This window comes from Bombina bombina, chromosome 6, assembly GCF_027579735.1.
Source record: "Bombina bombina isolate aBomBom1 chromosome 6, aBomBom1.pri, whole genome shotgun sequence".
Classification (NCBI taxonomy): domain Eukaryota; kingdom Metazoa; phylum Chordata; class Amphibia; order Anura; family Bombinatoridae; genus Bombina; species Bombina bombina.
The window spans coordinates 91,209,981-91,234,790 of record NC_069504.1 but is presented as its reverse complement, the minus strand read 5'-3'; the positions used below and the strand labels follow the sequence as shown (position 1 = coordinate 91,234,790).

The window sequence follows — 24,810 nt, the reverse complement described above, 5'->3', positions numbered from 1 at the left end:
TTTTTAATTTTGGGACTGCGCAATTAGCATATTCAACCACCTAGAGCTGCCGAAAATGTCAAAATGAAATGAGTCACAAACTATTTTAATCCACAGACATTATATTCAAAAGCAATTTGAGCAACTGCTTGTGTAACATCAATATTCTAGCAGGAACTTTATCATTAAAATGAAATACTTACTATTGACTAGAACTAAATATATATACTATAATGATATTACCTTGGAGGCTCAGATAATATATACTGTATATTTAGATTAATCTATATCGGTCTTTAAGTTAATGGAATGTTTATTTTATCACATATTTTACCACTTTAAATGTAACTGAAGATATAATATAATACATAACTCAATCAAAAGTAAAATAAAACAGCTCAGTTACACACAACTCATGTATTCTTTGTGTCTCTTATAACAATTTTCTATTATTAATCTCAATATATATGTGCAGAGTCAAAAGAACCTAACATTTATTACAATTTCTCTGTAATTCCTTGGAAGCCAGTCAGGTACTTTATATTTTTAACATTTATGTCTCTTAGTAAGGGGAATGAATAGCTTAATGTGTTACCTACACTATGGAGTAGATGCATTAAAGGGACAGTCTAGTCAAAATGAAATGTTTATGATTCAGATAGATCATGCAATTTTAAAAATCTTTCCAATTTACTTTTATCATCAAATGTGCTTTGTTCTGTGTGCCATATAGATAATGCTGTGCACACTCCAATGGAGCTATTTATGAGTCAGCACTGATTGGCTAAACTGCAAGTCTGTCAAAAGAACTGAAATAAGGGGGAAGTCTGCAGAGGCTTAGATATAAGGTAATCACAGAGGTAACAAGTATATTAATATAACTGTGTTGGTTATGCAAAACTGGGGAATGGGTAATAAAGGGATTATCTATCTTTTTAAACAATAAAAATTCTGGAGTAGACTGTGCCTTTTAACCAGCTGTAAATACATATCCTATTCATAAACAAAGGTGGCTTTAAAGCTTGTTATTTAAATGAAGTTGCTATTGCATGATCTGTCTTGTCTGCAAAGTACCTCCGGCGTCATAAAAATTTTAACTTCCCATTGAGAACTCTGTAGGTTACTTAGGAGAGTTGACTATATTTCTGGATGACAAATTCAGAATAAGGTATTACACAAAAATGCTACTTATTTCAAACATAGAGATAGATCCAATGGCGGTCACTGTAATGGCCATTTGCAGAAAGACAGAATCTCTATTAGGAAAAGCAAAAAACATTTGCAGAAAGAGATTTTATTGTCCCAGAGGATCTCTGGGCAGGAGCAATAATGCAAGAGTCACAATGGAGCTAAGGCCTTTACTTGAAATGAAAATAAACAAATATAGGTGATAAAGTGCAAGTGTCAATTCGGTTGTCCACAGCTCATTTGTACATGGTTTGGGAAAATTCACAATCAATATTTTCATAGTTGTCAGTACCTCTAAGGCAGCAAAAGGCTGAGTAGTGTATATAATATTAGTACATTGATCACTCCTATAGTACTTCTGAATAGCATTCCTTCCAGCTATCCCAGATATTACAGGCTTTTCACAGGGTGGAAGGTCTACCTACTGTCCATCCTGCAGATTTCCCCATCAGGGAAAATATCCTGGTTTCCTGAGATTGCCCCAGCTCCACCCACAACACAACCTGACTTTGTCCAACCCTTTCTATGAGACACCTGACTTTATTCATGGCACGCCTCTGGCAAGCGCTCCTGTGGTGGCTCTGCACACACAACACTGGTGGGCGAGTTAATTGTTGAAAGTCAGATTAAAGTATCTGCACAAATTGTATAATGATATGCTTATATTAGTTATTTTACTTAGAAAATAAAGCTTTGTGTCTACAGTATTTTAGTACTATACGAGCAGAGCCAGAAGGGCTCTGGGATATAAGACTGGATTTGTTAACACTCCAGAATCACAAGGCTCATTTATTGGTTATTGACTTTTTATAAGTAATGTTCGGTTAGCTGTTGATAGTCTTTGAGTCTATCCTTAGCTTTGTTTATTGGAGTGTATCACCACTGTAACATACTGGTTGTAATTTATTCTTTAATAAAGCTTATTAAAAAAAACAAAAAGAAAAAACACAAACGAAAACACTGGTGGGCCACAGCTCACCTCCTTGTCCTGGAATTCTTGGGAAATGTTAGGGTGGTATGGAATAGTAAGATGTGCTCAGTGAATGTAAAATAAATAAGTCATTTTTCCTTCTACACAGATTGCCTACAACTAGTATATTTTGCACCATTTTTAGCTACTGTCTGAAAATAAAGCTATGGTTACATGATTTTAGGAGGATGCTATAACAAATGTACAGTAGCAAGAGAGGAACCATTGAATGATACTTTGGAACAGAATAGAACATGCCAGTCCATACCACTAACTGGGTTTTGTTTAGAGGATATCAGGAAAAAACTGGAAAATATTAAGGTAAATAAAACTCCAGGCCCAGATGGAATACACCCAAGGGTGTTAAGGGAACTTAGCACTGTTATAGACAAACCTTTACTCTTAATTTTTCAAGACTCATTATCCTCAGGCATGGTACCCCAGGATTGGCGTAAAGCTGATGTGGTGCCACTCTTCAAAAAGGGAAGCAGGGATGATCCAGGAAGCTATAGACCAGTTAGTCTGACATCAATAGTGGGGAAGATATTTGAACGGATTATAAGGGATTATATTGATGAGCATATTCGTGTAAACAAGATTATGAGTTCTAATCAGCATGGCTTTAGGAGAAATAGATCATGTCAAACTAATCTAATTAGATTCTACGAGGAAGTAAGTAAAAATATAGATAAAGGGGAATCAGTTGATGTGATATACTTAGATTTTGCAAAGGCATTTGATACAGTGCCACATGAGAGATTAATGCACAAAATGAAGGGACTGGGAATAGCTGAAAATGTTAGCTCATGGATAAATAACTGGATAAAAGATAGGGAGCAACGAGTAGTAGTAAATGGATCATACTCAGATTGGACAAAGGTAATCAGTGGCGTCCCCCAGGGATCAGTACTGGGCCCTGTTCTCTTTAATATTTTTTATAAATGACTTGGAGCAAGGATTAAATAGCGACAACTCTATTTTTGCAGATGATACTAAGTTAAGTAAGGTCATTAGGTCAGAGCAGGACGAACTCTCTTTACAAAGGGATTTGCTAAAATTAGAACTATGGGCAAGTGAATGGAAAATGAGATTTAATACGGAAAAATGCAAGGTTCTACATTTTGGAAGTAAAAATAAGCAGGCTACATATTTTTTAAATGGGACAAGACTTAGCCAAACACAGGAGGAAAGGGATTTGGGAGTAGTAATAGATAACAAGCTAAAGATGAGTGCACAATGTAGGGCAGCGGCTTCAAAGGCTAATAAGATGCTATCATGTATTAAAAGAGGCATTGATTCAAGGAAGGAAAGCATAATTCTGTCATTATATAAAGCCCTGGTAAGACCTCACCTTGAGTTTGGAGTGCAGTTCTGGGGACCGATTGCTAAAAAAGATATTGCAGAACTAGAAAAAGTTCAGAGAAGGGCCACAAAGCTAATAAGGAGATTGGAGAAATTAACCTATGAGGAGAGGCTAGCCAAACTGGGTCTGTTCTCTTTAGAAAAAAGGCACTTGAGAGGTGACATGATTACTTTATATAAATATATTCAAGGCCCATATACAGAGATGGCAGAAGCTCTGTTTATTCCAAGAAAATTGTTTCTGACAAGAGGTCATAATTTAAGGTTGGAGGAAAGGAGATTTAATCTCCTGCAACGGAAACGTTTTTTCACTGTAAGAGCAATAAAATTGTGGAACTCATTACCAAAGGAGGTAGTGAATGCCAATACCATAGATACATTTAAAAATAGTCTGGATACATTTCTGTATATAAACAAAATTCATGGATATGATTGCTAGTATTAAATAGGTCACATTTTTAATGGGGTTATTTAAGCTTAACTGGAGCTTTTTGTAAGTATTTTAGATTTGTATAGGTTGAACTCGATGGACTTCAGTCTTTTTTCAACCTTATCTACTATGTTACTATGTAAAATCTGTTTATAAAAAAACAGCAATTTTATAAGCACATCCTTCTAAAAAAAAAAAAAAAAGAGAGAGAAATGTTTCATTAAAATGAAGAGAGTTTTGTTGACTAAAACTACTTGTCTTTTCATGGACTAAAATGAATGATGAGATAAAAATAAAATAAGACTAAAACGCAAATAAAAATGGAATCAGAGCACTGTCACTAAAACCAAACTAACATTTGGGGCGCGATTACATGTGCGGCATCGCCTGCAAAATAATTTTAGTCGGGTATTGCTATCACATATGCGGTGCTGCGTCTATTTCACCCTTTCCCCGCTAATTTTACTCCCATAAACTAACATAGAAGCGCGTCGCAAGTCGGTATCACATATTTAGCGCAAGGACTCACGCAGCGAAAATGGAGACATTTTACTCCATTTTCCCCTCACCACACATAGGCAGGCACAGCAAACCTTGTGCTGAAAATGTGAGCACCTTAACTCCCTGGAAGTATTAACAAACACCTAACGCATGCGCAGTATCTAGCTACCTGTCAACCGCCATCCCCATCTCAATAATAAAATATATTAACCCCTAATCTGCTAACCCCCATATCGCAATCTACCTATTAACCCCTAATCCACCAACCCCCACATCGCAATGTATCTAACATATTAACCCTTAATCCGCCAACCCCCCACAATGCAGCAAAACTAATTACACTATTAACCCCTAAATCGCCAACCCCTCACATTGCAATAAACCTAATTAAGCTATTAACTCTTAAACTGCCAACCCCCACAACGCAAATAACTAATTTAATTACTAAGCCCCCTAACCTAACATCCCCTAAATTAACCCCAATTACATTAAATACAAAAATACTAAGTTACGATTAAAATAAAAAACTAACATTACTTAAAAAAAAAACTAAGATTAAATGAAATTAATCTAAAATTGCAAAAAATAAAAAGTTCTTACCTTACAGAAAAAAATAAACCAAATTATCAAAAATTAAAATATTAAACCTAATCCCTATGAAACTAAATAAGCCCCACAAAATAAACCCCCCTAATCCTAACTAAAGTTAAACAGCTCCTTTAAATGTAAAAAAACTATGCCCACCCTAACAGTAAAAACCCCCACCCATCAAAGCCCCCAAAATAAAAAAAACTAACACTAAAAAAAACTAAACTACCCATTGCCCCAAAAGGGGCATTTATATGGGCAATCAGCTCTTTTACAGCCCAAAAAAACCCTAATCTTAAAAAAAAAGCCAAAAAAAAAAAAAAAAGCCTAAGTCTAACCCCCAAATAGGTACTCACCGTTCCTGAAGTCCGGCAGAGAAGGTCTTCTTCCAGGCGGTGAAGTCTTCTTGGAGGCGGCGACATCTTCTTCCAGTGCGGGGATCTCTTCTAGCTTTATCCAAGACCAAGGGGATGTGGAGCGGAGGTGACTGTTTTGAACAGCCAATAGGATTTCAGTAGCTCTCATCCTATTGGCTGATTTGAAATATCAGCCAAAAGGAATACAAGGTACCCCATTTTTAAATGGGTACCTTGCATTCAATCCTCAGTGTATGGCGGTGATCTATGAAGAGGAGCTCCATGCTGGATGGCTCCGTGGTCGCAGGTCTTGTTCCGCGGTCACCTCTGCTCCTCGTCGCCTTGGTCCTGGATGAAGCTAGAAGAGGTCCCCGTGCTGGAAGAAGATGTAGCCGCCTCCAAGAAGACTTCACCGCCTAGAAGAAGACCTTCTCCGCTGGACTTCAGGAACGGTGAGTACCTATTTGGTACATAAACGAGCTGAATGCCCTTTTAAGGGCAATGCCCATACAAATGCCCCTTTAGGGGCAATGGGTAGTTTAGGTTTTTTTAGTGTTAGTTTTTATTTTTATTTGGGGGGGTTTGGTGGGAGGGGGGTTTTACTGTTAGGGGGGACTTAGTATTTTTTACATGGAAAAGAGCTGTTTAACTTAGGGCAATGCCCTACAAAAGGCCCTTTAAAGGGCTATTGGTAGTTTAGATTAAGGGGTGTTTTTATTTTGGGGGGCTTTTTTGTTTTAATAGTGATTTGGTTTAATTTTTGATAATTTGGTTTATTTCTTTCTGTAATGTTATCTTTTTTTTGTAATTTTAGATTAATTTAATCTTAGTTTTTTTTTTTTTAAGCAATGTTAGGTTTTATATTTTAATTGTAACTTAGTATTTTTGTAATGTGATTGGGGTTAATTTAGGGGGTGTTAGGTTAGGGGGCTTAGTAATTAAATTACCGTAGTTATTTGCGCTGTGGGGGGGTTGGCGGTTTAGTAGTTAATAGCTTTAATTAGGTTTATTGTGATGTGGGGATTAGCGGTTTAGGGGTTAATAGTGTAATTAAGTTTAATGTGTTGAGGGGGATGGTGGATTAGGGGTTAGTAGATTTATTAGGTAGATTTGCGATGTGGGTGAATGGCGGATTAGGGGTTAATAGATTTATTAGGTAGTTTGCGATGTTGGGCTTGGCGGATTTAGGGGTTAATACTTTTATTAGGCAGATTGCGATGTGGGTGAATGGTGGATTAGGGGTTAATAGTTTAGGCATATTGCGTTGTGGGGGGTTAGTGGTTTAGGGGTTAATACTTTTATTATTAGTTGCGATGTGGGGTGATGGCGGATATAAGGGTTTTGATGTGTCGGGTTTATTTTTGGGAGGCAGGTTCAGAGTTTTTACTGGATATTTAACTTTTTAAAAAAAAATTTAGGCGCCGGCAGTTTCTAAACTGCCGTAAGGTAAGTCACTGGCGAGTGGCGAATCCAGAAATGTGTATTTACTCACATTTCTGGACATCGCTAGTTTATTCAACTTACGGCGTGGTTTATGTGATTCCCTGATGTGCGAGGGGAAATTACTGGCACCGCAGTTACGCTGAAGCTTGCGCCGCATATGTTATTGCGCCACAGGGGCCCGATCCGATATGCAGCGTCGCCCACAAAACCCGGCGACGCTGAAATTTGCGCTGGTTTGGTATCCTATATACGGCGTAACCTAATGTGATCCCCCTACACCGTCGCAAGCTACATTACCTACCCCCTAATGTGAGTCCCTTACACCGCCGCCATCTATCTTACCTACCCCCTAAAGTTAGAACCTACACCGCCGCCATCTATCTTACCTACCCCCTAAAGTGAGCCCCCTACCCCGCCGCCATCTATCTTACCTACCCCCTAAAGTGAGCCCCCTACCCCGCCGCCATCTATCTTACCTACCCCATAAAGTGAGCCCCTACCCCGCCGCCATCTATCTTACCTACCCAGTAAAGTGAGCCCCTACCCCGCTGCCATCTATCTTACCTACCCCCTAAAGTGAGCCCCTACCCCGCCATCTATTTTAAAAATATTAACCCCTAATTTAATTACCCCAAACCCCGCCGCCAGCTATATTACCTATATTAACCCTAATTATATTAGGGTTAATATAGTTAAAATCGATATTATATTATATATATATTAAGCATAATAACCCTATCTAACTCTAACATCCCTAACTAAATTCTTATTAAAATAAATCTAATTAATATTAATATTATTAATTAAAATATTCCTATTTAAGTCTAAATACTTACCTATAAAATAAACCCTAAAATAGCTACAATATAATTAATAATTACATTGTAGCTATTTTAGGGTTTATATTTATTTTACAGGTAACTTGGTATTTATTTTAACTAGGTACAATAGCTATTAAATAGTTAATAACTATTTAATAGCTACCTAGTTAAAATAATTACCAATTTACCTGTAAAATAAATCCTAACCTAAGTTACAAATACACCTACACTATCAATAAATTAAATAAACTACAAATATCTAAACTAAAATACAATAAAATAATCTAAACTAAATTACGTAAAAAACAAACACTAAATTACAAAAAATAAAAAAAATTACAAGATTTTTAAGCTAATTACACCTATTCTAAGCCCCCTAATAAAATAATAAAGCCCCCCAAAATAAAAAAAATTTCCCTACCCTATTCTAAATTTAAAAAGTTCAAAGCTCTTTTACCTTACCAGCCCTTAAAAGGGCCTTTTGCGGGGCATGCCCCAAAGAATTCTGCTGTTTTGCCTGTAAAAGAAAAACACAATACCACCCCCCAACATTACAACCCACCACCCACATACCCCTATTCTAAACCCACCCAAACCCCCCTTAAAAAAACCTAAAACTACCCCCCTGAAGATCTCCCTACCTTGTCTTCACCCAGCCGGGCTGAACTCTTCATCCGATCCGGGCGATGTCCAACCAAGCGGCAGTGAAGTCTTCTTCCATCCGGGCGATGTCTTCAATCAAGCGGCCGTGAAGTCTTCTTCCATCCGGCGATGTCTTCAATCAAGCGGCAGTGAAGTCTTCTTCCATCCGGCGATGTCTTCTTCCATCCGGCGATGTCTTCAAGCAAAGCGGCATCTTCAATCTTCTTTCTTTGCTCCTCCGCCGCGGAGCATCCATCCGGCACGACGACTTCCCGATAAATAAGGTACCTTTAAATGACGTCATCCAAGATGGCGTCCGTCGAATTCCGATTGGCTGATAGGATTCTATCAGCCAATCGGAATTAAGGTAGAAAAATCTGATTGGCTGATTGAATTAGTCAATCATATTCAAGTTCAATCTGATTGGCTGAACCAATCAGCCAATCGGATTGAACTTGAATCTGATTGGCTGATTCCACTACGTCAGAATATATTTCTCCCGGACCCCGCCGCCAGCTATATTAAATCTATAACCTAAGATAGATGGCAGCGGGGTAGGGGGCTCACTTTAGGGGGTAGGTGAGATAGATGGCGGCGGGGTAGGGGCTCACATTAGGGGGTTATAGATTTAATATAGCTGGCGGCGGAGTCCAGGAGCGGTGGTTTAGGGGTTAATACATTTTTTATTGTTAGGATAGTGAGGGGGGATAGCAGATAGAGGGTTAGTCGTGTCGGGCTATGTTTGGGAGGCGTGTTAGACAGTACGGGTGATTTTATAACTTTAGTCAGGTTTTGTAGGCGCCAGCAGTTTCTAAAGTGCCGTAAGACACTGGCGACTCCAGAAATTTGTACTTACGCAGATTTCTGGACATCGCTGGTTTGTGAGACTTACGGCACTTTAGCCTCTGACGGCGCCGTATATAGGATAGCTCGAGTTACGAGCTGAAACTGCGGGCGGCGGGGGTTCCCTCGCTTGCGCCGCAAACTACGATCTTTATCGGATCGCAGACCTCTGATAGATTTTTGAACACAAGATACAATACTATTCTATAAAGTTGTTAACTGTGACAGAATTACTTTGCCCCATCTGAGAGAAAAACTCTGAACCATTTCTTTGCACAGTATTGCTATTTTGAAGGATTAGGTGAAGCGTATTTCTACTGTCTCTAATATACATAGCAATAACTCTCCATATTATAGTTACAGCAGTTTCCATATCTAAAAAATATACTTTTATTATTAAATTTGTTTCACTCCGATGATATTCTGCATTGAAAAAATATCTAGGTAGGCATCTGGCGCACTACATGACAAGAAATAGTGCTACCATTTAGTGCTCTTGTGTATAAATAACATTCTTGCAAAACTGCTGCTATATAGTGCTCCAGAAATAGGCCGGCTCCTAAGCATACATCCTTGCTTTTCAACAAAAATTACTAAAAGAACAAAGAAAAAGTAATAGAATTAAATTAGAAACTTGTTTAAAATCACATGCTCTATCTGAATCAAGAAAGAAAAAAATATGGGTTTATATATCCCTTTAAAGGGACATTGCATTCAAAATTTAATTCCCTGAAAAATGAGTATTTTTTTTAATTTAAAAAAGTTTGCAAGGCATTTTGACAATTTATTTAGCTGTGATTGAATTCTTCCACTCCCCCTTTAAAATACTGGAGTGTGCTCAGTGAAAAGTAGAATCCTGACATTCCTTTCCGAACACAATGACAGGTTTTAGATGTTTTTAAAACATTTATTTTGTGTGCAAGTCTAATGCAATACAGTGAATATTTTCTAATGCATCATTTTTTTTTAAGCTAAATGCCCCATTAAGTACGCAATGTGGACTCCAACTTACTGAGAGAAGTAGTGAGAAAACAATAATTGCATAATGCAATGTTTTTGTTCTTTTTCTTGATTTATACATTTTTCTGGGAGATTAGTAAGGGAACCTGTAAGGTAGATCAACCTGCTGTAAAGGGACAAACTGTGAGTTAATTAAATGGTTATTAAAGGGACACTGAACCCAAACATTTTATTTTGTAATTCAGATAGAGCATGACATTTTAAGTAACTTTCTAATTTACTTCTATTATCAAATTTTCTTCGTTCTCTTACTATCTTTATTTGAAAAATAAAGGCATCTAAGCTTTTTTTTTTAGTTTAGACCTCTGGACAGCACTTTTGTATTGGTAGATGAATTAATCCACCAATCAGCAAGAACAATCCAAGTTGTTCACCAAAAATGGGCCGGCATCTAATCTTACATTCTTGCATTTCAAATAAAGATACCAAGAGAATAAAGAAAATTTGATAATAGGAGTAAATTAGAAAGTTGCTTAAAATGTCATGCTCTATCTGAATCACAGAAGAAAAAAAAATGGGTTCAGTGTCCCTTTAAACACCACTTTCTTGGTGTAAAAATTGTGCTTTGCCCGCTCCCTATAGAGACAAATAAAAGTTAGATCTGTAACCTAGGTTACAAAATGCTGCAAAATGTCTTAACCAGCTCTATGATTTGCAGGTTACAAAATGTGCTTTATGGTGTTTCTATGGAGCTTAAGATGTGCACAGTTTTTATTGACATGCAAGAGGTCTTTAATGTCCCTTTAAGGTGTATATAAACTAGTACCCAAGGCATTTAATATGTTTTCATCATTTCACAGTTTTCTTGCTTGTTTTTTTCTTTTTAGTAGGATGTGACATAAAATACAGTCAGTATATCAATACAAATATTACTAGCAAATTATATATAATAGTTACACTAAATGGACATGAAACCCACATTTTTTTTCTTTCATGATTCAGATAAAGAATGTCATTTTAAACAACTTATTCATTTACATCAATCATCATCACATTTTATTTGTTCTCCTGATATCTTTGTTGAAAAGCAGGGGAAAATTAGGAGCATGAACATGTATGATATTCTATATGGCAACAGTTTTGAAAGAATGTTATACATCTTCAAGAGCACTAGATGGCAGCAATATATTCTGTAGTGCTCTAGACCTGTGCACATTACCTACCTAACTACCTAGCAAAGAATACCATGAGAATGAAGCAAATTTGATCATAGATGGAAATTGGAAACTTTTTTTAAATTGTATTCTCTGTTTTAATCACAAAAGAAAAAAATTGGTTTTCATGTCCCTTTAAGATTTTCTTATATTTATATGTTTTAACAAAAGAAAGGACTAATTAATTAAGCATTTTGCCCAGTAGATGGCGGTATTGTTACTGGACTATAGACACAGTAAATAAATGGCAAACTAGTTGTATAAGGTATTTTTATAATTTTTTCATGCTTATTACTATTTGGTGTGAGGATATTTGCTCATGGGGTTTAAATATTGCTTGGGTGCTTTAAATAATTTGAGATATAATGTGTGCTGGCTGTTCTTGTGGCAATATTGAATTTTTCACCCCCACTGTACAAAGGAGGAGGGAGTAAAAAGCACCTCTCGGCTGTATCTTGCAGCCTAGCCACACCCTCGGACCACCCCAACTACAACCTAACTTTCTAGTAATGCCCCCGTACCACATGACTCTACTGAACATCCACAACTGCATCCCCACCTGCACTGGATCCACCCATGAAAAACCGGCAACTTTGTTCACCTGATTTCCTGACTCATAAAAAGAGTTTGCTCCCTAAACTTATTAGATGTGACCAAAAATATTGTTATACCCTTGCATTTTAAAGTATTGATTTGCTTGGATTTTAAAGTATTGGTACCCTTTCAATTTAACAATGTAACAATTTTCTCAGGTCATTCAAATATTAATTTCACAATATTTGATTTGAATGACCTGAGAAAATTGTTACACCTGATGGATAAGTAGTGAGACAATTCAAAGCTGATTCAGGAGTATTTCACACATGGAGCACAGAGGAACGCATGAAGGGAGCTGAGAGTCTTCTGCCTATATATAAAGCATTAGACCTGGGAGAATCCATACGGAGCTTGGTTATAATTTCTGTGACAAGATTCAGCATATGACTAGTGATCCACGACTACTCACCTGATCCATACTACAGGAGGCGCCTAGCCCATTTGTGAATTCTGCTACATCCTTACCTCATTTGATTGAGGGTCATAGAAGTAAGTGCACATCTGATAGGGGACACTGTGAAGAAGAACTTCTGAATCTGTGCATTTTTTCTACTTCTGGAACTGTGATACCCACATATTTTATTGTTTTATTGTTTTATGGTTTTTATATTTATTTAATATCCACGCTCTTTAATATCCACGTACTGTGATATTGATTCTTGATGCCCCCTTTTGTTTTTCTTTCTTACTATAGTGCTTAGAGTTATATGTTTGGAGGTATATTCCTCTCTTCTCTGGCACTTTTGTGATCTTGTATCTATTATTACATTAATGTATATATACTAGCTGATTTCTTGCGCCATCTCATATTCTTTGTTTTATGTATATACATATGTACACATATATAATCATTTGTAATCAATTTTAATATTTAATAATTTGTTTTTACTGTAAATATTTTACATTCCCATGTTCTTCACTAAGAAGAAAATGTTCTGACGCGGAGCGGCTGCATCTTCAAGACATCCGCGCTGGATGTCTTGAAGATGCAGCCACTCCGCGTCGGAAGGATGAAGATAGAAGATGCCATCCGGATGAAGACTTTTGCCCGTCTGGAGGACCACTTCTGCCGGCTTCGTTGAGGACCTCTTGCCGCTTGAATGAAGACTTCTCTCGGTAAGTGAATCTTCGGGGGTTAGTGTTAGGATTTTTAAGGGTGTATTGGGTGGGTTTATTTTTTAGGTTAGGGCTTTGGGCAGCAATAGAGCTAAATGCCCTTTTAAGGGCAATGCTTATCCAAATGCCCTTTTCAGGGCAATGGAGAGCATAGTTTTTTTTTTAGTTAGGCTATTATTTGGGGGGTTGGTTGTGTGGGTGGTGGGTTTTACTGTTGGGGGGTTGTTTGTATTTTTTTTTACAGGTAAAAGAGCTGATTTCTTTAGGGCAATCCCTGCCAAAGGCCCTTTTAAGGGCTATTGGTAGTTTTGTTTAGGCTAGGTTTTTTTTTATTTTGGGTGGGCTTTTTTATTTTGATAGGGCTCTTAGATTAGGTGTAATTAGCTTAAAGATCTTTTAATTTGTTTTTTATTTTCTGTAATTTAGTGTTTGTTTTTTTGTGTGATTTAGCCAATTTAATTTATTTAATTGTATTTAATGTAGGGAATTGATTTAATTGTAGTGTAGTGTAACTATAAGTTATATTGTAGCTATCTTAGGGTTTATTTTATAGGTAAGTATTTAGTTTTAAATAGGAATAATTTAGTTAATGATAGTAATTTTATTTAGATTTATTTTAATTATATTTAAGTTATGGGGTGTTAGGGTTAGACTTAGATTTAGGGGTTAATACGTTTAATATAGTGGTGGCGACGTTGGGGGCGGCAGATTAGGGGTTAATAAGTGTAGGTAGGTTGCGGCTCTATGCTCACTTCTTCCCTTTTAACGCCGGGTTTGTAAAAACCCAGAATACCAGCGCTGCAGGTAAGTGAGTGGTGAGAAAAAACTGCATGGTAGCCCCGCACAGCTCATAACGCAAAACTCATAATCTAGGCGTTAGTTTCTAATGTAGCAATGGATTCTGGGTAAGATATACAAATGAGGTTCATAATGCCTCACTGTACTAACCGTAGCTAAGCTTAAAAGATGTGTACACAGCAATGCTATGGTTAAAAGGGAATCTGCCTTTAAGCAGATTGAAGTAAAAAGGTGAGGCATTGTGAACCTCAATAACAGATTACCCAGAATCCTTTGCTGCATTGGAAACAATGTATCTAGATGTTTTGTGTGGAAAAACAAGTCCTCTAACTTATCTAGGTTTGTTATTGGGCTATATAATGAGTTATTCTCTATCTAACATGGTGTCAGGTTAGTGCTCAAGTGATGTGTTAGGTATCGTATGCAAACAATTTACTTTCAACTTGTAATATGCGCGCTAACCCGCTTGCGTTAAAAGTTCACTGTGAGAGGTGTTTGCGCGTGAACGGAAAAAAAATCAGTGCACCCAAATTTGTTAGGTTTTCGATACCAGTTTGTGAATAAAATTAGGCTTTAGATGCCAATTCTTGAAAACATTTTTCTCTTCTGTGTAAAATGTCATTCAACCTCAGACTGCTGCAATAAATAGAATTCTAAAATGATGCAATGTTCATCAGCATATTCTTTGATGAGTTTAGCTTTCATTAATAAAATGTTTCAGCTCGCTCATAAAATTTGATAGGGTTCAGATACCAGTTCTGTAATAGAAGACTTAAAATGATGCAATGTTCATCAGAATATATTTTTGTTGAGTTTAGCTTTGGTTATTAAAATGTTGTCATCTGAGAAGGCTGAAACAATGATACAATATTCATCAGAAGATTTTTTTTCCTTTTGTTTAGGTTTTCAGATTCCAGTCTATTCATCAAATTTTCCATTTGTGTTTTCATTTCTATTTGAAATTATTTTCACAGGTTTCAATTCATTAATAAAGTCCCCCCCCCACTTGTTTTCTAATCTTTTATACTTAGCTCAAAAAAAAAAAAAGCTAATTTCATATTTTGCCAAAAACATGCTAGGCATTCTATAGAATGCCTGAATTTTACACTTTGCCTATAACACACACACACACACACACATTATATATATATATATATATATATATATATATATATATATATATATATATATATATATATACAGGGAGTGCAGAATTATTAGGCAAATGAGTATTTTGACCACATCATCCTCTTTATGCATGTTGTCTTACTCCAAGCTGTATAGGCTCGAAAGCCTACTACCAATTAAGCATATTAGGTGATGTGCATCTCTGTAATGAGAAGGGGTGTGGTCTAATGACATCAACACCCTATATCAGGTGTGCATAATTATTAGGCAACTTCCTTTCCTTTGGCAAAATGGGTCAAAAGAAGGACTTGACAGGCTCAGAAAAGTCAAAAATAGTGAGATATCTTGCAGAGGGATGCAGCACTCTTAAAATTGCTAAGCTTCTGAAGCGTGCTCATCGAACAATCAAGCGTTTCATTCAAAATAGTCAACAGGGTCGCAAGAAGCGTGTGGAAAAACCAAGGCGCAAAATAACTGCCCATGAACTGAGAAAAGTCAAGCGTGCAGCTGCCAAGATGCCATTTGCCACCAGTTTGGCCATATTTCAGAGCTGCAACATCACTGGAGTGCCCAAAAGCACAAGGTGTGCAATGCTCAGAGACATGGCCAAGGTAAGAAAGGCTGATAGACGACCACCACTGAACAAGACACACAAGCTGAAACGTCAAGACTGGGCCAAGAAATATCTCAAGACTGATTTTTCTAAGGTTTTATGGACTGATGAAATGAGAGTGAGTCTTGATGGGCCAGGTGGATGGGCCCGTGGCTGAATTGGTAAAGGGCAGAGAGCTCCAGTCCGACTCAGACACCAGCAAGGTGGAGGTGGAGTACTGGTTTGGGCTGGTATCATCAAAGATGAGCTTGTGGGGCCTTTTTGGGTTGAGGATGGAGTCAAGCTCAACTCCCAGTCCTACTGCCAGTTTCTGGAAGACACCTTCTTCAAGCAGTGGTACAGGAAGAAGTCTGCATCCTTCAAGAAAAACATGATTTTCATGCAGGACAATGCTCCATCACACGCGTCCAAGTACTCCACAGCGTGGCTGGCAAGAAAGGGTATAATAGAAGAAAATCTAATGACATGGCCTCCTTGTTCACCTGATCTGAACCCCATTGAGAACCTGTGGTCCATCATCAAATGTGAGATTTACAAGGAGGGAAAACAGTACACCTCTCTGAACAGTGTCTGGGAGGCTGTGGTTGCTGCTGCACGCAATGTTGATGGTGAACAGATCAAAACACTGACAGAATCCATGGATGGCAGGCTTTTGAGTGTCCTTGCAAAGAAAGGTGGCTATATTGGTCACTGATTTGTTTTTGTTTTTTTTTTTTTAAATGTCAGAAATGTATATTTGTGAATGTTGAGATGTTATATTGGTTTCACTGGTAAAAATAAATAATTGAAATGGGTATATATTTGTTTTTTGTTAAGTTGCCTAATAATTATGCACAGTAATAGTCACCTGCACACACAGATATCCCCCTAAAATAGCTAAAACTAAAAACAAACTAAAAACTACTTCCAAAAATATTCAGCTTTGATATTAATGAGTTTTTTGGGTTCATTGAGAACATGGTTGTTGTTCAATAATAAAATTAATCCTCAAAAATACAACTTGCCTAATAATTCTGCACTCCCTGTATATATATATATATATATATATATATATATATATATATATATATATATATATATATATATATAAATATATATATATATATATATATATATAAATAAAAGTAGAGAGTATTGTTATTGCTTACAGATATCATAAAAGATTTAATCTATTTTGTTTAATTTCCATTATAAATGGGTAATAGTGCAGGCCCTTTAAAAAGTAATTTTAAATATAATTAAACAGAGAGAGAAACTGAAGAGGGTATGATTCCCCTATTCCTCATAGAAAGGGAATACAGCACTATTTTAAATAAAAAGTTTGACTTTATTAATCTAGATATCATGACAGTAATACAAAGTCCTTGAAATGTTTGGCGATTGACAAAGGTAACCCCTAACAGTAGAAGAGGAAATGTGGATGAATGTTTGTTAAAGAAAATAGGCAAGATGGATATTTATTTTGAAAACTAGATATCCCCTTGGAATGAACAATAAATTTGATTATGCTTGTTTTTTTTTTTATAAAAAGCTGTATAGGTGAGAGGCTCAGAGAATGTATATGTTGTGTAACAATGCGTAAGTTTTGGAAGAATAGAAAATAACACTTTAGCGCTTCAGGCAGTAATGTCCCTTTAAGAAGCTGGTCACTTTGTAAAGTTGGAATGGCCTGTAAGGATTTAAATATGGGATGTAAGGTAAGGAACTCAAAGCCCTGACAAAGCCCCACTATGATGTGTATATATAGGGGTGAAACGCACATGGCGTTAGTTATTACTATATGCTTCTGTTTGTATAACCATGTTTAAGATGTCACACTGTCATAATATGATTTAATCTGATTGAGCCCTTTAAAAATCAGCTGTATGCATCATGGATAAAACATAAAATCCGGTTGAGGGTGTTTTGAGATGTCCATATACCTTTTTTATCTTTTCCTAAGGAATACAGGATTGAGAGTGAAAGTCGGTAAGTGCCGTTAACTTCATCTGTGACTACGCTAAGGGTGGATACACAGCAAGCTGTATTTGAACATACTCATTATAGGAACAAGCTCTTGTGAAAGAGAGGCCAGAGAGAGGCTACAGCAATGCAGGTGTAAACACACATGCACATCGAACATTCTCTGGAAAAAACGTATTTGGCTTTTTGTTCTCTTAAATCCACAAGTGTCAGCAGGACCTGGAGTGGGGCTTAATAACCGTGGCCAGTTTGTGAACACTTTCCGTCTGCAAACATCTCTCTACATGCTGGAGACTATATACAGAGGTACCTCTGATTAGTAACAGATAGGACATGCTTGTTGTTCACACAGTGTTTGGAGATATCTAAAAGGAATCTAGATTAATAAAGTCAAACTGTTTATTTAAAAGACTGCTGTATTCCCTTTCTATGAGGAAGAGGGTTATCATACCCTCGTCAGTTTCTCTGTGTGTGTGTGTATGTATATATATATATATATATATATATATATATATATATATATCTACTATTCGACAAGGAAATTGGGAGGTCCAGTGAGTTGGAAACCAAAATTAGCTGTGGATTGATATTGTTGAGTGAGATGACAGCCCCGCTGAGCATGAAGTAACAGTCGGGGGCAATATTGTAACAGTGAAAATGACTACCGTGTGTTAAAAGGACAGTCTAGTGAAAATTAAACTTTCATGATTCACATCATGAAAATGCAATTTTAAACATTTTTCCAGTTTACTTTTATCATCAAATTTTCTTTGTTCGCTTGGTATCCTTTGTTGAAAGCTAAACCTTTGTAGGCTCATATGCTAATTTCGAAGCTCTTGAAGGCGACCTTTTATCTCAGGGCATTTTGACCATTTTTAACAACTAGAGGGCATTAGTTCATGTGTTCCATATAGATAACATTGTACCCAAGCACGTGGAGTTACCTAAGAGTCAGCAATGATTGGCAGACTGAAGTTTATCAAAAGAACTGAGATAAGGGGGCACTCTGCAGTGGCTTAGATACAAGGTAATAATAGAGGTAAAAAGTACATCATTGTAACCGTGTTGTTTATGCAAAACTGGGAATGGGTAATAAAGAGATTATTTATATTTTTAAGTAATAAAGATTTTTGAGTAGACTGTCCCTTTAAGCTATTCTTCATGTTATTCCCTCTAGGAGGACTTGCCTTAAAAGGAATAATATTATGATATACAGAGCTAAACGTAACTCTGCTTAGTAACTCTACACTGTTTGCTTTATAGTGATATTGCCTTGAAAATGAATTGGTGGAACTTTCTACGATACAAATTAATGTTGTTTAATATTGATCTTTGTAATGTTTGGATAATTGTTTGCAATTGTTGTTGAAAATTAACTTGACAAAATGAACCAGAGGTATTAAGGAGAAGATTAACAGCTGAGATCTACACAGAGACGTTTTAGAAGAGATTTATAGTGGGGATGTCTGCATTTTATATTTGATTTATATATTTTGATATTTGTACTATTAAAGGGTATGTTAAGTACCAACCACCTACATTATATGTTGGATAGCATGAGTAAGTGCTGGGTTAAGGCATAATTTAAAAACTTTATGAAGAACTCCACTATTTCACCTTTGGGTTAGTCTTTAGACCGCTACTTCATAACTGCTGTTTCTGGCGAGCCTGCAGGCTCGCCAGAAACACGGGCCCTCAAGCTCTATTCGGAGCTTGATAAATGGGCCTCAATATGCCAAAGAAAGGATGATAAATCCCATTTATTTTAAACTGGTACATGCAGATTTAACAAGGAGAAAGGAATAAACTTGGTTATAAAAACACTCTTCTCTTATACATTCCTGCCATATTTTAAATATGTTTTAAGTATAAAAAACCTTGATACCTTTTATGGTGACATTCAAATGTAAAAATAAAATACTTTATTAAGTTAGAACATTTAAAAAAAAAAAAATCCCTTTGTGTACTATGTCTTTAAAGGGACAGTCTACACCAGAATTGTTATTGTTTTATAAGATAGATAATTCCTTTATTACACAGTTATATTAATACACGTTTTACTAGCCCTTAATTATTAGACAGCCACAGCAAAATTAATTTTTTACCAAACTACAGCTCTTTTTGAGTTTAAAACAGTAAAAAAAAAACTTTAAGGGACACAAGCTTAAAAAGAAACTAGTCAGAAAAAAAGTACAATATTTGAAAGAAAAAAAAATAGAATGACTTAATTTTGCAATATGCATGTATAAAAACTATGCAACTTAAGTTGTTAAAATTAAAAGCAAACATGTCAGTGTTGTCAATTCCTGTCATGGAACTTGTGATACAACTATATTGTTGTATTACATATGCAGAGTACCCTAGACAGCATCCAGATGTTACTGAATGTAAATTGTAAAAGTACTAACTGTGTACAGTATATTGTGTACTCTATATTGTGTACACCTGACATCCCTGGCCTTAATTTAATAGTAGTTCAGTTGTACCTAATTCTTGTAGTTACCCAAAATATATTTGCAGTAAGTGGATGTGTCAAGGCTACTTGATCCTATTATAATACATATAATCCATAGTGAATAAATAAATACTAGTTCGACAAGAGTTCTCAAAAATGTGTCAAACAGTGGGATATATTGTTCCCCAAACAACAACACTCACTGCGGCCATTACAAAGGTAGTGAAAGTGTGCTGGGCTTGGTTGAGTCCCACGGATTCATCTAATGGTAGCTACTACAGTATTGCTTGTATGATTTAACTAATTATTTAGATTTTTCTATTTTTTTTAGGTAACAGCATTAAACTTGATAATATTGTAGAAAGTAATTTATGAAGATATTATATACCATAGTTTTTGTGTTGAAAGAATGTTGCAACATATAAAACAATTAATAAAATTGTGTTAGTGGTTATGGTTGCAGAAGGCAGAAATAAATGAAAGCTATTAGTTTTGCATCGTACTGACATAAATAGCTATTTAGTTGCACATAGCTTGGACACTTTGTTTCAATTTCTGCAGATGTTTGTAATATCCATTGCTGGATGTAATAAATATACATACGTATGTGCCCCAGTTCATATATAGAATTGGAAACTATAAATTGCTTTGTGGGCTACGTGTTTGTAGTTGAAACCATACATTTTATTTTAGATGATGTGCCGGGGTATGTGTCAAGATTTCATTATGTAGCTATATTGTAACATATATATTGTCTGATTTTTATAATTGTCTAGTTTCTTTCTAAACCAGTTGAAGGGAACATAGCTTATTGATTTGTAGTTTCATTTTAAAATGGTTTTATACTTTGTAAACACACAGAACTGGGATTTATCTTACCTGGAATCCTTACAACAAATTCAAAATAGGTAATTAGTAATGAAACTGTGGTATCTTGCAATACAGATTAAAATGCATGAATGATAACACAAAAAAATCAAATGTGATTATAATTATGGTTTGTGTACTTTATTAAAGGGACAGTCTAATCAAAATTAAAACTTCATGATTCAGACAGGGCAGGCAATTTTAAACAACTTTCCATTTTACTTTAATCATCAAATTTGCTTTTGGTATTCTCTGGTGAAAGATAAGGGTAGGCTCAAACTAATTTCTAAACTGTTAAAAAACCGCCTCCTTTCTCAGAGCATTTTGAAAGTTTTACACAGTTAAACAGAGATGGTTCATGTGTGCCATATAGATGACATTGTGCTCACTTCCGTGGAGTTGTTTAAGAGTCAGCACTAATTGGCTAAAATGCATGTCTGTATAAAGAACTGAAATAAGAGGGCAGTCTGGCTTATATACAAGGTAAAAAAAAGTATATTAATATAACCGTGTTGGTTGTGTAAAACTGGGGAATGGGTAATAAAGGGATTATCTATCTTTTTAAATAATAAAAATTCTGGAGTAGACTGTCCCTTTAAATCAAAGGCAACAGGTGTAAATACATATCCCATTCAATAAACAAAGGTGGCTATTTCATGCATGGTAAAGTGTTCTAAAGCTGAACTTATTAATACAGGACATGAATTGTAAATGGTTATACCACAAATAATAAGGAACTGGATTAAAGGGACACGAAATACACTTTTTTTCCTTTCATGATTCAGATAGAGCATGTGATTTTAAACAACTTTCCATTATACTTCTATTATCTAATTTGTTTTGTTCCCTTGGTATACTTTGTTGAAATGGATACCTAGGTACGGCTCAGGAGCAGCTGATTGATGGCTGCACAAATATGCGTAATTTTATTGGCTCCCCTTATATGTTTATCTAACTCCCAGTAGTGTATTGCTGCTTTAAACAAAGGGAATGAAGCACATTTGATAATAGAAGTATCGGAACCTTCTTGTTTTTGTAACCAGAACTTAAGTTTAGACATTTTCAGCATAGGTGGGAACACAATAGGCAAAATCATTTATTTCATATGAGAAAACAACAATGAAATAACTATTTGTAAACAATTTGATACATTCCAGTAGGTAAAATGGATCATTTGGAACACATTAAAGGGGAGAAAACATAAAATTATAAAAACTAATATCCACTCTTAGTTTCTTACTCTACATTATTCTCATTCAAGCAAAGCCCACTCCTTATTCTCTTTTGGCGACTGAGGAAAGTATTGATCAGTTTTCCTAGCTATAAGTCTGGGTCTGGTCTGGGTTTTTACTTTTTCATAAAGGTTCAAAGAAGTTACTCATAATAACATATGAGGATTTTTATAATACTTTACAAACATGTTTTTTGTAATCAGTTTATATTCTCAATGTATGATATGTCAATGAATATTATTTGCCTATAAAAGTAAGCTTTCCACATTGGGGTACAAAGTTATTGTGCACACAGTGCATAAATATTAGAGGAGGTATTAGCAAGCATTACTTCCCTGAACAGTAATGTGTAAGACACTCCGCAGGTTAACACTGTGGGGCCTATCTATCAAGCTCCGAATGGAGCTTGATGGCCCGTGTTTCTGCCGAGTCTTCAGACTCACCAGAAACAGCAGTTATGAAGCAGCTGTCATAAAGACCGCTGCTCCATAACCTGTCCGCCTGCTCTGAGCAGGCGGACAGACATCGCCGGAAATCAACCCGATCGAGTACGATCGGGTTGATTGACACCCCCTGCTGGTGGCCGATTGGCCGCTAGTCTGCAGGGGGCGGCATTGCACCAGCAGCTCTTGTGAGCTGCTGGTGCAATGCTGAATACGGAGAACGTATTGCTCTCCGTATTCAGCGAGGTCTGGCGGACCTGATCCGCACTGTCGGATCAGGTCCGCCAGACTTTGATAAATAGGGGCCTCAGTACTAGCCTAAATACAGTAGATGGAAAGAAATAAGTGATGCCACAGAAGATATCACAAAATATTTCAGGATGGGCTCCAACTATACATAGATAATTTTACATGAACTTAAAGTGATTGTAAGGTTTCATATTTAAATGGAAAGGAAATTCAAAATTTAACTTGCATGATTCAGGTAAAGCATGTAATTTTAAGAAATGTTTAAATTCACTTCTATTTTTAAATGTGCTTCGTTCTCTTGGTATCCCTTGCTGAAAAAAGAATACGCACATACCCTTCACTAGTGGGAGCTAGCTGCTGATTGGTGCCTGCCTACATTTGTCTCTTGTGATTGGCTAAGTAGATGTGTTCGGCAAGCTTCCAGTAGTGCAATACTTTTCCTTCAGCAAAGGATAACAAGAGAATGAAGCAAATGTTTTAACAGAAGTAAATTGGAAAGTTGTTTAAAATTGTATCTTTCATTATAACCTTTTGGGGTTTCCTGATCAGTATATGCAATTATTCTTCAAAAGAGGGGCACTTTTATTTATGATATTTTATTAAGATGCTTCATTTGTAAAATATTTACCATCTAGTGATGATAAGCACTGTACCATTCCTCCGCCCGCATCTCATACTACTTTTAGCTGTGCATTGACGAATCCGGCTTCATCCAATTGTTGCGTGCCCCACAAGCTGGACGCCATGGGGGTACATAACAATTGGATGAAGCCGGATTTGTCATCACACAGCTAAAAGAAGTATGAGCTGCAGGCACAGGAAAGGCATGATGGTAAATATTTAACAAATAAAACTGTAACAAAGAATAAAAGAAGGTGCTCCAATGGCACAATATTATATCAAGCCGCTTGAGGAAGCAGTAAAATTATACTGCGAAACGCATTTGGATTGGTTTTTAGTTGCATATTTAATGTTTTTAATAAATAACCCTGAGACTTTTTAGGACAAGGGGTTTAATGACAGTATTTTTGGGATCATTTGTGTCTTATTGTTTTTTACACTGCATACTAAGACACAGTTTGAAAAAATCCAAATACCGGTGATCTGTGAAGAGCTAGCTGGGAACCTCCAAATTCTCTCGGACCACATTATCTTGCACTTTGAGATAAGTCCCCCATCTTGTGAGTCTCCTTCTATGGGAAAGGTGGTGCTATGAGGGGACGTTGAAACTAAATAATATTGTGCCATTCTTTTCTTTATTACAGTTCTGTGGAAGTTGTCATTATTTGAAGAAGAGCTGACATGTGCGCTTTCCTTATGGAATAAGACTGTCACTTTCTCTGCCATAGCCAGTGGTGCCTCTGTTGTATCTCGGGACCTCTTATTCAAGTGGGACTTTGATTTTTTTATATTTTACAAATAAAGCGTCTTGCTAACATTTCTTAAATGAAAGTGCCCCTGTTTTGAAGAATAATTGTATATACTGTTCAGTTAATACAAAACCTTACAATCACTAAAATAAATACTACATTTCAAAAAATTAAGCATATACATCTGATCAAAGAAAATTGCCTTTATTCATTCATTAAGTAACTTTTTTACAAACAATATCAAAACAAAATAAAAAAATGGGTATACTTATTAAAAAACTTAAATAAAATAAGTTTAAAAAGTCAACAGAGAAATAAAGCAAGCTCATCTTATCTGTATAACAGAATAGCAGACCTCCCAAATACCTATTTCCCAGATGATTTTAGTGACCATGCAGCTAAAATGTCAACCAAATAATGCAAAAAAAAATTTTTTTTTCAATGGTTGTTGTACAATTAATGATTAAATCAATTTACGTTAAGTTATGCAATTAATTTGTGCTTTGGATAACTTAAGTAACATTTATAAATAACAGAAAATGTTATTATATTGCAAAGTATTACACTGCCCCCACTCAGTTCCTTCATAATGTCACCTGATTTGCAACATTTTCTGTGGAGAACACAGCCAATAAAAAGACCACGGTTAATGAATTCCTAAATTATATAACAAATGTATTTTT

The 24,810-nt window shown here is 36.0% G+C and overlaps 1 protein-coding gene across 1 annotated transcript in view; it reads right to left on the bottom strand.

Moving 5' to 3' along the window:
• PCLO (piccolo presynaptic cytomatrix protein) overlaps positions 1 to 24,810 on the bottom strand; it is an 876,537-nt gene that overhangs the window by 176,733 nt on the left and 674,994 nt on the right. The window lies entirely within an intron of this gene.